This window comes from Oculina patagonica, chromosome 8, assembly GCF_052425735.1.
Source record: "Oculina patagonica isolate OP01 chromosome 8, crgOcupat, whole genome shotgun sequence".
Lineage (NCBI taxonomy): Eukaryota > Metazoa > Cnidaria > Anthozoa > Scleractinia > Oculinidae > Oculina > Oculina patagonica.
In genome coordinates, this window is record NC_135765.1 from 11,721,518 (window position 1) to 11,733,722 (window position 12,205).

The 12,205-nt window shown below is 37.6% G+C and overlaps 1 protein-coding gene across 2 annotated transcripts in view; it reads right to left on the bottom strand.

The window, feature by feature from the left end:
* The window catches only part of LOC144664350 (chordin-like protein 1), a 54,361-nt gene extending 42,703 nt beyond the window's left edge, over nt 1-11,658 (bottom strand). The window contains exon 1 of one of the 2 annotated variants that reach the window (XM_078525455.1): nt 11,589-11,658. The gene's annotated coding sequence lies outside the window, so the exon portion shown is untranslated. Of the gene's footprint in view, nt 1-36; nt 416-11,588 lie in introns of those variants that run through there. The other variant, XM_078525460.1, reaches the window with a different exon arrangement.
* Between the last annotated feature and the right edge of the window lie 547 nt (nt 11,659-12,205).

The following is a 12,205-nucleotide window of genomic DNA, read 5'->3' on the forward strand; positions in this document are numbered from 1 at the left end:
CTTAAGACTTAACTTTGTTGACTCTTATTACCTTACCTTAAATTGGGCAGAAATTTCTTGCTTTCACGGTGACACCGTAGGAGTATATATCACAGTTTGGCAACTGGCATGGTTGTGCCTTGTTACAAACGCTGGGAAATGTTTTCACAAGCGACACAACTATCAATTTCACACTAAGACTCTACGCCCTTTTCTTGACGTTTCTCATTGTTAATAAATGCCCACTCCAAGGAAAACTATGCCTGGAATTATTTAATTTAACGCTCGCTTTTCTATACAAGAAACGAAATTTAAACTTTCTAAAGAGGAAATTATGAAAATAAAGATAATTGTAATCTCAACAAGGGACTAAACACAAACCCAGTGATAAACGTGCATTGTGGACTTGCTCATTTACTTTCAATTTGGAAGCAACTACCAACTTGCAAAACGCTTGTGAAGTGCGTCGAGCGGTTCGAATTAAGGAACACAGTCAGCATGGAGTATAAGGTTGTGACAGCATCGACAGCTCTAGAGCCGTTAATTTAGGTGTAAAATAGAGTTATTAAAACAATGTTAGAAATAACACATGCCGATCAATGAATTGTACAGTAAATTTGTGTGAAGTGCTTTGCAACGTCACAGCGTTTCTTAAAATAGCGATCATCCAGGATGTAACTTTTGATTTCTTTTGGTCAAGTACCTTTTGAAGAAGTTACAAGCTTTAATTAACTGCGCTGCGCAGTTCTTGCTCTGCACGGGGTTTATTATTATTATTTTTTTTCGTTTTGTCGGTGACCTGTCCCAGACCTCCACTCGGTCGAGCTTGAAGTCACGATGTTTAGAAGCTACAAATCAGTAACAAATGGAAAACGTTTCTCTTTTTTTGTCTTTGTAAAGTATGTTTATTGTGAACTATTCCATTTTGAAGCGTTTAGTCCATGGAAAATACTAAATTTCCACGCTTTCAAAGAGAAATATAATTTAGCGGGCCAGCCGGAATCTGTGAATAAATACCATTACGTTGGTGTAAAAGAATGTGCTGACATGACAAGTTTCACTTTCGATCGGCTAGAGCTCAAGTCACGTAATGTTTTAAAGCTATTATAAGCTACCTATCAAATCTTTGCGAATCCTTTGGTCTGTACTAAACAAATTTATTGCATGTATTTCTCTTTTAAGGGTAATCTTTTATTTTTGGGCCTGTGTCATTGAAAGGATTTTAGAGATAAAAAAACAATTCCCTTCACAAACATGCCCTGACTTGTACCGCTTACGTCATTCGGTATGCTAGGGAAATACCCTCTGTTCTAAAAACAGCTTCAGCGTCCGCGCGTGGGAATTCGGCCAGAATTTGCATATAAGAAAAATTATTAATCGCGGCTAGAACAAGTCAACCATGAAATGTCACACAAAGTTTGTCAGACGCTGCATTTTTACAACCGCCTATTGTAATACGAAAACCGAAACAGGGTCAAATAAATTTTGAACTGTTGAAGAGGTTCAAAAATAGTACTTACTTTATAGAAACTGCGAAACATTGTCATTGGGCCAGTTTTCAGTTTTATGCAAATAGGGATAGCTCACGGATACTTACGTTTCTGGCGTGAAGCAAGACTTATGAATTGATCTTGCAGACCCAGGGGCAACTTTCGCCCGAAAAATCCCGTTGTACCGATAAGCGATTTTTTTGGTTTCACGGATCAGGATCGTGGGAATTAAATTTGGCCAGCATTAGCATATAAGGGACGGACCATTAGAAATAACCGAAGGGGGGGGGGGGGGGGGTAAAAATTTTCGGTGCAGGAATTTTTTTTGAAGGCCTACTTGTCTGCAGGAATTTTTTTTCTGGGGCACAAGCTTTGCACAAATTTTTTTTCGCCCAAAGATACAGGCTTTTTTTTGTAACCCATCTATGATTTGCGCAACAATTATCATTATTAAACAGCATTATTGTTTCATTTTTCAGATTTGTTCTTTGAATTAAGCGACATTTAATTAGGGACTGTTCATTTTTATGGGGTTGGGGGGCTGAAGGAATTTGTTAGATAGTGCCTGTTAAATATAACCCCCCCCCCCTCCTTATTAGAAATGTTTACCCTGGTTCCTCAACAAAAAAGATGAAAAAGAGGACAGCTAAAACTTCAACCAGCAAGCTAAACTTTAGAAAATCAGACATAATTGTAGTTTAAATTGATAATAATACCGGTAACACTGTTTGTGCTTTTGATTAACTGTTTACTGATGGGACGCGATTGTTAGGGTGGGTCAGGTGTGTTTGCAACCAAATAGTTGATAGGATTGAGCTGGTGCTGTTCTCTAGGTAACATGACAAATTAGAGGGGTCCGGGCGCATGCTCCCCCGGGAAAATTTTAATTTTCAGAACCTCAGAAACTATTTTAGCCATTCTGATGGACGTTTATAGATGCCATCATAAAACACTTACAGGTAATTCCGTTGCACGAATTTTTTTTCAGGCCCAACCGCTTGCAGGATTTTTTTTTCGACAAGTTTCCCTTGCAGGAATTTTTTTTGGTAAAAGTCACCCCCCCCCCCCCTCCAGTTATTTCTAATGTTCCGTCCCTAAGAAAATATTTAATTGCAGATGAAACTAGTCAACCATGAAATGTCACACAAGGTGTTTTCTTAACATTTTGTTTGTCAGTCGCAACATTTTTTGACACAGATAAAGGGGATAAGGAGTGTGTGCATTTTTTGTTCCCCCACATTTTGCTTGTCAGTCGCAACATTGTTTGACGCAAATAAAGGGAATATAAGGGGGTGGGGGTGCATTTTTTATTCTCCCCGCAAGATTACCCCTAGGTTGGTCACGTGACCAGCGCAGTTTTAAGCTCTAAGAGCTTCTTGTTTCTCAAACAATGGAATTGAAAGGAATTGGAAATAAAAATGATGCTTGTTCAAATTAACCCGAATAGCAAGTGTCCGATGGCAAAACTGACAGTAAACAAAAGCAAACAAACAAACAACAATTGAGCATTCGTTTTTTTGAAGCAGGAGATGGGTTGTTTTGCCAAATTTCATCGAGGATAACGTTGATGCCAAACTGTCATTACAGCCGGATCTTTTAGCTTGCTGAAACAGACAGGAATTCCGGCTAAAATTTCGGCAAACTGTTGAACGTTTTTTAAGTATCTAAAGAACATAAGATACCATCGAACGAAATGTTTGTCATAGAGCAAGTGCACTATACGTACCTACAGTTAGTAGTGTTTAGTCTCTCTAACAACAGCTGTTGTCTTGGCCAGACGGGGACGAACACGATACTCTCGAAACATTCGATCACTGTCACCATGATTTATTTTTAAACAAATTTTTAAAATTTTAAAAGCTTTTTAAATTTTTAAATTGCGAAAAAGGTAATTAGCTCCCTTCTGACATGAGTCAGTTCTCAACAACTGTCAAATAAATTGAGACCTCTTTCATCCAATCTCGACTAATTAATCAATAAAAGCACAGTTACAAATCTGTTGTCAACTGATGACATTTTAAGAGCACCTAAAAAATGTCCAAAATGGTCTCTTATCATATTAAGAAGCACGTTTCATGGTACATTACAAAGAGAAAAATTAGTCTGATAATTGACTCTTTGTAAGTTCCGTCTGCCTTCATTGTTTCGACATAGTGTAGATCACTGATGCCAAATATGTCTCCCGTTTGATAAGAAATTTATTTTATGTTCGTGTATTGGATAAAATGTTAAATAAATTTTGACACGAAAGTAATCACGGCATAATTAACACACACCCTGTTAAAGTCGACTGTTAAGACACGAAAGCATATTGCCGTGTCTTCCTGCCGAAATTAATTTCTATAACTGTTTTGGTTCCAGTACACGAGAGAGAGGGGGAGGGGGGGGGGGGGGGGGGGGGGACTGTGATGATTTTTACTCATGGCTCGACCACGAAAGTTTAAATGGTCTGTTTCTCTGTACCTGTTATTCATTTTGGCTCGTTAGATACGCTTTACCAGTAACGGATGTTTACGTTTCTGTGACAAGGCGAACGGCTGGGTTTGCCACTCCCAAGTGTATGTAAAAATTGGAAGTTGATACCTGAATACACTTCGCGTGCTTTTGTTTGTTTGTCGTGTGTGACATTATTCAAAGCCCCACGTATATGGAATGAATCAAAGCGGCTCTCGTTTTGGCAGCTACTTTATCAGCGTTAAACGTCAATTAGTAATGGTCTTCAAATGAAGAGTGTAAAACGATTTTTGAGATAGGTAGAACACGGCTTTCAGTCTAACTTCAGGGATATTTTTTGGACTATTCTAATGAATCTAGGTAGATATTTCCGAAAAAAATACAAAATTAACCATGCTCCCTAACTAAAACGCTTGTGTTGGAATATTGACCAATATTATCAACTGCAATGTGAAGCATAGTCAAACATGTCACCGAATATGTTAAGCAGTCGCGTCACTGTTTGTTTCTAGGCTTTGTTAAAAATGCAAAATAAAGGTTTATAGATTGTTCAGTATTTCCACAAGAAAAAACATGCCTTAGCCGAGTAGATTTGTTTAAATAAGTGGCCTTGTATAGATTTCCGTTACACAGAATACATATAACGTGAGTACGTGCGTAGGATCGAATTCGCGGTTAAGACGTTTTCATTTCAGTATTGATCAATACTAATTTGACGTGATCTGTAAGTGACTCTTTGCAAGGGAAAAAACGCCTGATCGCAGGTTATCTGAAGGGGTGACACTGTCCCCGACACTGTAATGGACTTTTTTGAATTGCTATATCTCAGCTGCCGTCATATTCCTTTCAAGTGCCCTCTCAGAAATGTAACTTAACTAAACCGACTACGCTGACTGATTTTCTAACCAAGAACAGCCGATATAAGGCAGCACTCTTTGCTCACTCTTTGCGGCAGCGTTGTACTTACAACTCAGTGAATAAAAGCGGAAAAATCGGTCAGTCTGAGTGTTGCGGTTGTTCCGTGAAACCAGTGTGTCCGCAGGCAACAAGATGATTTACGGTTCTTTCCGGTCATTGTTCGACAGTCCTACTGTTCGGTCATTGATCACTTCAAGAGGACAATACTTGCAACTATTGAAATCCATGCTTTTGTTGAAACGGCTTTTAACGAAGAGAAGAAACTGTGAAACTGTAGTTGCTTTGACAAGTTGAAGCTATTCTTGTAAATAAAAGGGGTAACGTTATTCATGTCACGCAATGTTTTTGTGGGAAACTTTGAAACTAGACGCTTTGCTGGTTTCTACAAATAGCAGTGTGATCTGGCGGTACATTTTTTTGAGGCGGACTCCACTTAAAACTATTTTTTATAAATTTAGCAGGAAGTGTGTCGATTTTCACAGTTGGGCGTCAAAGTCGCCTGTCACAAAGAGTAGAATGTTTGCACAACATGTTTTGATCATATTTTAGATTTGCCTGGTGACGTTAGTAAGGCACTTCTCAAGACGTCAGCAAAACATTGGCAATGTACAGTGTTGGTGTGAACTTGAATGAAATTTTTTTACGAGATCGGTAAAGCTATCGAATGAAAAGATGACTTCAAAATGAAAACTTCGAATAATTATAATTAAATACCAATTGAATTTTATTTTAATTAAATTTTATCACGGCCTGAATGCATGTCATGGCTTTGAAAGTCTTCGATTTCAAAAGGTTGCTTGGTCTCATTTTCGATAAAAAAAATTCATCTGAAACATTTTGCCTGTCATGTGACGCACATTAATCTGGTTTTGAATAGTTTGAAATTGTGTTTTTAAGATTTTATTCCTGACTATTATGTAACTCTTGCGAAGAAAGTTTTAATTGATGAGGAGCTAGTACTGTTATTTTCCGGATATTCCGATCTTTTAATCGAGAAATGAATTATTTTTTGGCTCGCCATTCAAGCGTTTTGAGTTAGTTTTGGAATCGGGAAAATTATTTTCCCGTAGAGGGATGACGCGACATGGCAGAATACGAGTGGAACTTGAATAGGGCCGGCAGCCGGCCGAAACAGCCGGCTACTTGCCAAACTTTGGCCGTCTACTTTCGTTTCACTTTATCCTAAACTTTGACAAAAAATAAATAAAATAATGGAAAAATGCCGCAAAAATACTGAAAGACATCCGTGTCTGATAAAACTAACTCGATCTAATTTTGGTCAAATAGCACTGTTTGGGTCCCGAATTTATACATTTTATGCCATCTTAGCGCCAAAATTAAACCGATTTTCGTTTTAGCTACGCAGTTTTAAACTGTTTATCTGTTCCAGTAAAATCATACTCAGTCAATTTCCAAGCTCATTAACGACCATTAACGTCCCAAGAACAATTTTGTTGAAGATTTGTAACGCAATATAAATTTTCAAACCTAAGCTGGAGCTTGCCTAGGCGTGTGTGTTAAAAAGAAGATGACTTCTAGAGCTCACAGAAACTGCGTGACATATCAGATGCAGACCTCGGACTACTGTGTAACTGTCAACCCTTCCCCCCCCAAAACGCTGGTGAGGGTGGAGGTAATTGGAGTAAATAGCTCGATGGGATTGGGTGGAGTAAAAGACTGTAGGAGAGGGGAGGGAGGGGAAGGACGGGAGTAGAAAGGGAGGGACAGGTGGGGGTGAAAGGCTAAGGAGAGGGAAAGGGAGGGAGAATTAAAATCTATGTTTGGTTATATCACGCAACCTTTGACTTCTGTTATTTTCTCACAAGAACAAAACTTCAGGTGGGGTTCTACCTGAATTTGAAAGAAATTTTAAGAGATTTAAAGAAGGGATTGAAGAAAAAAATGGAAACACCACCAAACAGTTGACCCCCTCGCAAGAGCAGTCCAGGTTGTCAGGGGACTGTTTGGTGTCCGTCCACCAATTTTTAACTTCAAATTTTAACTTTAAAGTCACATTAAATCTCCAATATTTCTTATTTGTCTAAATTTTGCAAATCCTTTGAGAAAAACTATCGCCTCCCAGACATCCCTAAACATCGCCCAAAAATACTGCAAACAAAGATATATGGGATAAATAAAGCTTTTCTGGATTTCTTGAAACGCGGCAGAAATGGTTTTCAGTATTTTCCAGCCTTTATACTTTGGGTCAGTACTACTATTCTTCATCAGTTGCTATTACAGTAATGGTATGAAGCAAATACCTAATCACTGGTCAACAAGTTGTGATCATTTTCTTGACAATAGTAGTTACCTGTATAAGGGCTGGAAAATACCGAAATGCGTCAGCCACCTAAAGCGTTGGAAAAATGGTCTTCAGGTAAAACCCCGCCTTTATAAATTATTGCGAAAAGGCTGCACTTTGCTAAGCGTTAAAAAATTATATTTTCTAGTCGTCTAGTTCAATCGTTTATTTGTATTGTGCGAAATATATTTATAAATTGAGACCATTATGTCATAAAGTAATAATGCAATCTTGAAAACATTCCAGATATTATGTTCTATACACTAATACGGCTCATGCAGACTGTGACTTAAGCAAACCTCCGACTGAGTGTTCCTTAAGTGACTGTTTTTCTAAACGATTTTTACTGTACTGTACCCTGCCTTTCAAGTCAAAGAAGATAGTTAATTATTAACCGCCCGATTTTAAGCTTCTCAAGCTTCTCAAGCTTCTTGTTATTAAATATAAAATGTGTTTTGGAGAGTCTTCCGATCCTCTAAGTGCTCTTCTAAATCTTGGTGTGCCATTTTGGTGTGTCAAAACCATACACCAATGTGGGGTCTCACATCCAAAGAGCTGTAAATTTTAGTCTAAAGATTCTTTTTCGGTTTCTCTTGTTATCAGAGAATAATCTGACAAAAACCATTTTGCCAAGTTGTTTTGCAGGAGCTGTTATTTGTTTTCTTCGTTTTATTTGGTTTCCATGCAAGCGAAAAGCGACCGGTTTTTTTGACTTTTTGTCACTGTAACCTGCTTAAACCTGCTAGCAAAGTATAAATGAGATCAAGACGTGTTGTTGTAAGTTGAACTCTTTGTCATGGGTTCTTGCACTACACCTCGTTTTGAAAATGAGGCAAAACGCAACTCGAAAAAGACCTAAGAGCATGAAGCCAACTTCTATTTTTGAATATCCTGGTGTTTTTGGCTCCTTGCAGGTCGGATTTTGTAAAATATTGTCTTTTTATACCATATGATACTATGATCGATAATTCTGTTGAGCCAGGAGCCCAGGTTGGGTCTCTACTATTTAGCGATTATTTTTTACTGTAGCGAAATGGAAAACGTCTCTTTGTTCGAGACTGAGTAAACCGTGCGCTGTAGATGTCTAATAGTTGTTAGGGACCGGTCATTATTTATGTAGAGGGGGGGGGGGAAATTTTTTTGGAAAAATAAAAATTTTTTTATGCCCCCCCCCCCCGCCTGTTATATGTAATTTCTCTCCCCTTTTTTTTTTTTTTTTTTTTCGTCCTCCCCCCCCCTCTTTTTTTTTTTTTTTTTTTCTTTTTTTTTTTTTTTTTTTTTTTTTTTTTTTTTTTTTTTTTTTTTTTTTTTTTTTTTTTTTTTTTTTTTTATTTTTTTTTTTTTTTTTTTTTTTTTTTTTTTTTTTTTTTTTTTTTTTTTTTTTTTTTTTTTTTTTTTTTTTTTTTTTTTTTTTCTCTCTCTTTTTTTTTTTTTTTTTATTTTTCTTTCTCCCCCCTCCCTTTCCTCTACCTTTTTTCCCCCTCCCTTTTTTTTTTCCCCCCTCTTAAACCTATTTTTTTATGCTTTGTCCCGGTCCATTTCGGTTAATGACCATTTTTTTTATTAGGAATAAGCCGAACTGTTCCGAACTTGTGGGAGTTCTTGTTAGAGGTTTAACACATTGAGACCGATAATTTAGGCTGTTAAGAGGCACATTTCAAAACCGATACACAACCTTTTCTAAGAGTTTAGCAACAGTAAAACGTACTATCTATCCAGTATTCTGTCAGCGAGACTCTTCTATATATTTTCAGAAAGTTCAGGTGAAATGGGTGGTTTTGCTTATTTGAATAACAATACATAATATAAGAGACGTAAGATATTTTATCGTCTGTAAACAAATGAACGGTGGGCATTCTGGGCGATGGAGAAGTGGGTAATAGCTTAGGAAAATATGAGCACGTCTATTCCGAGTTTCACAAACACTTGCTACTACTAATTTTCGCCATAACTTAATATAATAACAGCCAAGTAAAACGTAATTGAGCGATATATTTCCGTCAAAATATGGTAAACGGTTTGCAACTAATCCAAGTAAGGGTAGTCAATCGTAATGCAGGGACGGCGGAGCAATTTTTCAAGTGGGGGGCTGACTAGTGACTTGAAGTGGGGGGGGGGGGGGCTTAAAATTCTTTTCTCTTAGTAAGTCTTTATTTTTTCGGAAATTCTGGGGGGGGGGGGCTAAAGCCCCCCAGCCCCCCCCGGCTCCGCCGTGCCTGTAATGGTTATAAACAGTGCACGAAAGTATTTGACCTCATAAAGCATTCATGCACATGTTAAATTCCGTCTGTTGTAATTAAGTTTTCGACGCTGAATAGCTGAAATGCCCTTGAATCACCTTCACCTTGAATCAGTGAACAGACACCCATTCAGACAAGAGAAATCATGATTCCTCCGCATTTATTTATAGAAGTTGGAGCTATAAGAAGTACAAAGCCTCAGGGGTGTAGCTGGCCGATTCCTTCTCCATAAAAAGCAGACAAAAGAGGACAAAGATGTCTAGTTTGCTTGACAAATATAGAAAGAAAAGTTCGGCAAAAAGAAAAGAGCATTAAAGAATCCGGAGGAAAATCGCAAAAATAAATAAAAGATTGCATAGACTGTGAGCATTCTTTCCTGTCCTGATAATAAATGTGATCAAAACGAATGTAGAAACTGAGTTGTTGTCCAAATGAACCGCTTTTTTACTCGCCGGTTGCGCCCACAATTCTCGTGGGTCGCGGTTTCGTCGGTTCACTCTCGGGTATAAAAGATGCATGCTAAGTTTTCAGTACCTTCTCTTTTCTTCCACTCTTGATAAAAAACCGGCAAAACAGAACATTAACGAAAAAAGAATCAGGCAAACAGACATCTCTCAAGAAACCGCAAACCGCAAGGATAACACGCCCCAAGAGTTCCTAATCGGTTTTGAGCAGAAGACTGAGAAGTGATAATTTTAATTTACTGATAACTAATGAACTGTTAACTTTTTTGAAAACGTGCAGTTTCATATGCACACTTTAACAAAACAATTCTTTATCTAGCGATCTTGCTAATCCTGTGTTGTTTTCGTGTTAATGATTATTTCTCGGTGCGTTTGAACGCAACAGAGAAAAGTTAATCTTCATTTCACACAGGCACGAATTGAAAAGAAGCTTGATTTATACCCAACGTCTGCCTTGAGATTTGTTGAGCTGCAAACCCTAAGAGCTCTTGTTATCGGATTAGGTCTAATGACGTTACACAATCTTTTAGCTGAAAGCCGGTGCCTTTCAGATTTTACATTTGCGGTCGGTTTGGAAAGGCTTAATTGACTTGCTTGCATGCTAATGCAACTAAATGCGGGTCGAGTTATTTTTGGTACGTGTTTTAGTTGCGAGGCGACGGGCTTTGTGGATCCGAAGACATCAAAACACTTAAATGCTTTCTGAACTTTGAAATATCACTTACGCATGACTGGATAGCTTGGTAATAATAAAACACCGCACAGGTAAAAACGGTCGAGTAATTCGGACTAACAACGATTAATTTTATGGCTAAATAGCTTATCCCAGGTTTCATCTCCAGTAATCTCTTAGTAACCGTACAACTACACTTTGAAATCGTCCGCTTGTCTAGATAAAAAGCTTAAACACTTTTAGATTATTTCGACATCTTGCTTAATCAAATGCGCATAGAAAACAGGCGTTTGTTAATCGCTGGCACAATGATAAAGTTTGTACGTATTCACAGCCGGTGGTCTTTAATTCTGTCATTTCTCAGCAAAAGGGATTTGTGACGGTCTTCAGTCTTTGTAACTTATACATATAAATTTAGGTTGATAAGTATACTGTTTTAATTGCACCCTTAAATGTAGCTTATTTTCTTTTTCATTTCACTGGTAATGCAAAGATAATTGTTTATTGTCCATTGATATTCTAAAGAGTACTGAAACATTGTTCTGTTTTCTAAGTAAACAGCAGCCTTGAACACAATATGGAAACTTCCAGCATTGAATCAATTGCATTGCACTGCACACTGACTTAATTGAGTAAAATGTGAAAGGGTGCAATATACGGAGCAAAAACGGCTCATCACTATCTTTATAGTCCTCTGTGCTCAATACAGTCTGAATTAATTGATGAATTCACTGCACACTTGTTGTCTGCCAGATAAGTGTTCTGCTCGAAGCTCAAAATGTTATGGTCGCGTTTTGGAAAAGAAAAGTTAATGCGACACACGGCAAGATATTGGTAATTACAAGGTATCACTGCAAACAGTGTTTGCTGTTTCGCTGTTGAGGAAACTTTCAATTCATTTCAACCACTGTCCATTAACAAGTAGCTGACACTCTTGTTTTCAATCGTCGAACCTTTTAAAACGCTCTAAAAGCACTTAACTTGGTAAAACATTAATATAAAATTTTACAACTACTAATTATAACAATTCTATAGTCTATTCACTACTTCTCAACTAAACAGGCGTACCTTCGTGTGATAGAGTGACTCGTTTCTGCCAACCTCCACCAAGTAGAAACCTTCAAGTAATGTTACCGAGCTGCAAGCGCAACACAAAGAGTATTTTTTTAACGAATAAATCATCATTAATTCGATCTAAGTGGTTACGCCCTTCAAGGCTTTTGTGTTGAAAGGCTTTTAGCGGTCCTGGGGCAACAAAGTTTTTTTTTATCACGTGCCGTTATAGACTGCGTTCTTGAAGCGTCTAGTTAATTTCGAGGAGCACACCATATCACGTCTAGTTTTCTCAGTTAGAGATGTTTAGCTGTGTTTATTTGGCATGTTCACAAAACCCTCCCTTCCTCCCCTCCCAAAAGGAAAATCATCTTTCTTTATGCTATCACTAGCCAAGAAAAGCGGATCAAATCTCACAGTTGATTAATCTTAGTTTGCTTGTTGAGGAAACCAGAAACCGTTCCCAATTCGGTTAGCAAGGACACTATGCATCTTATCATTTATGGAATAAATATTGACGTTAAAAAGTCCGTTATCCCAAGAAAAAAATAAATGTATTGTAAATACCAAGTATAATTTTTTGCCAATCTTGCGACTTAAGTTGAAAGGAAACCGAAGGTTTGAAATGTAAG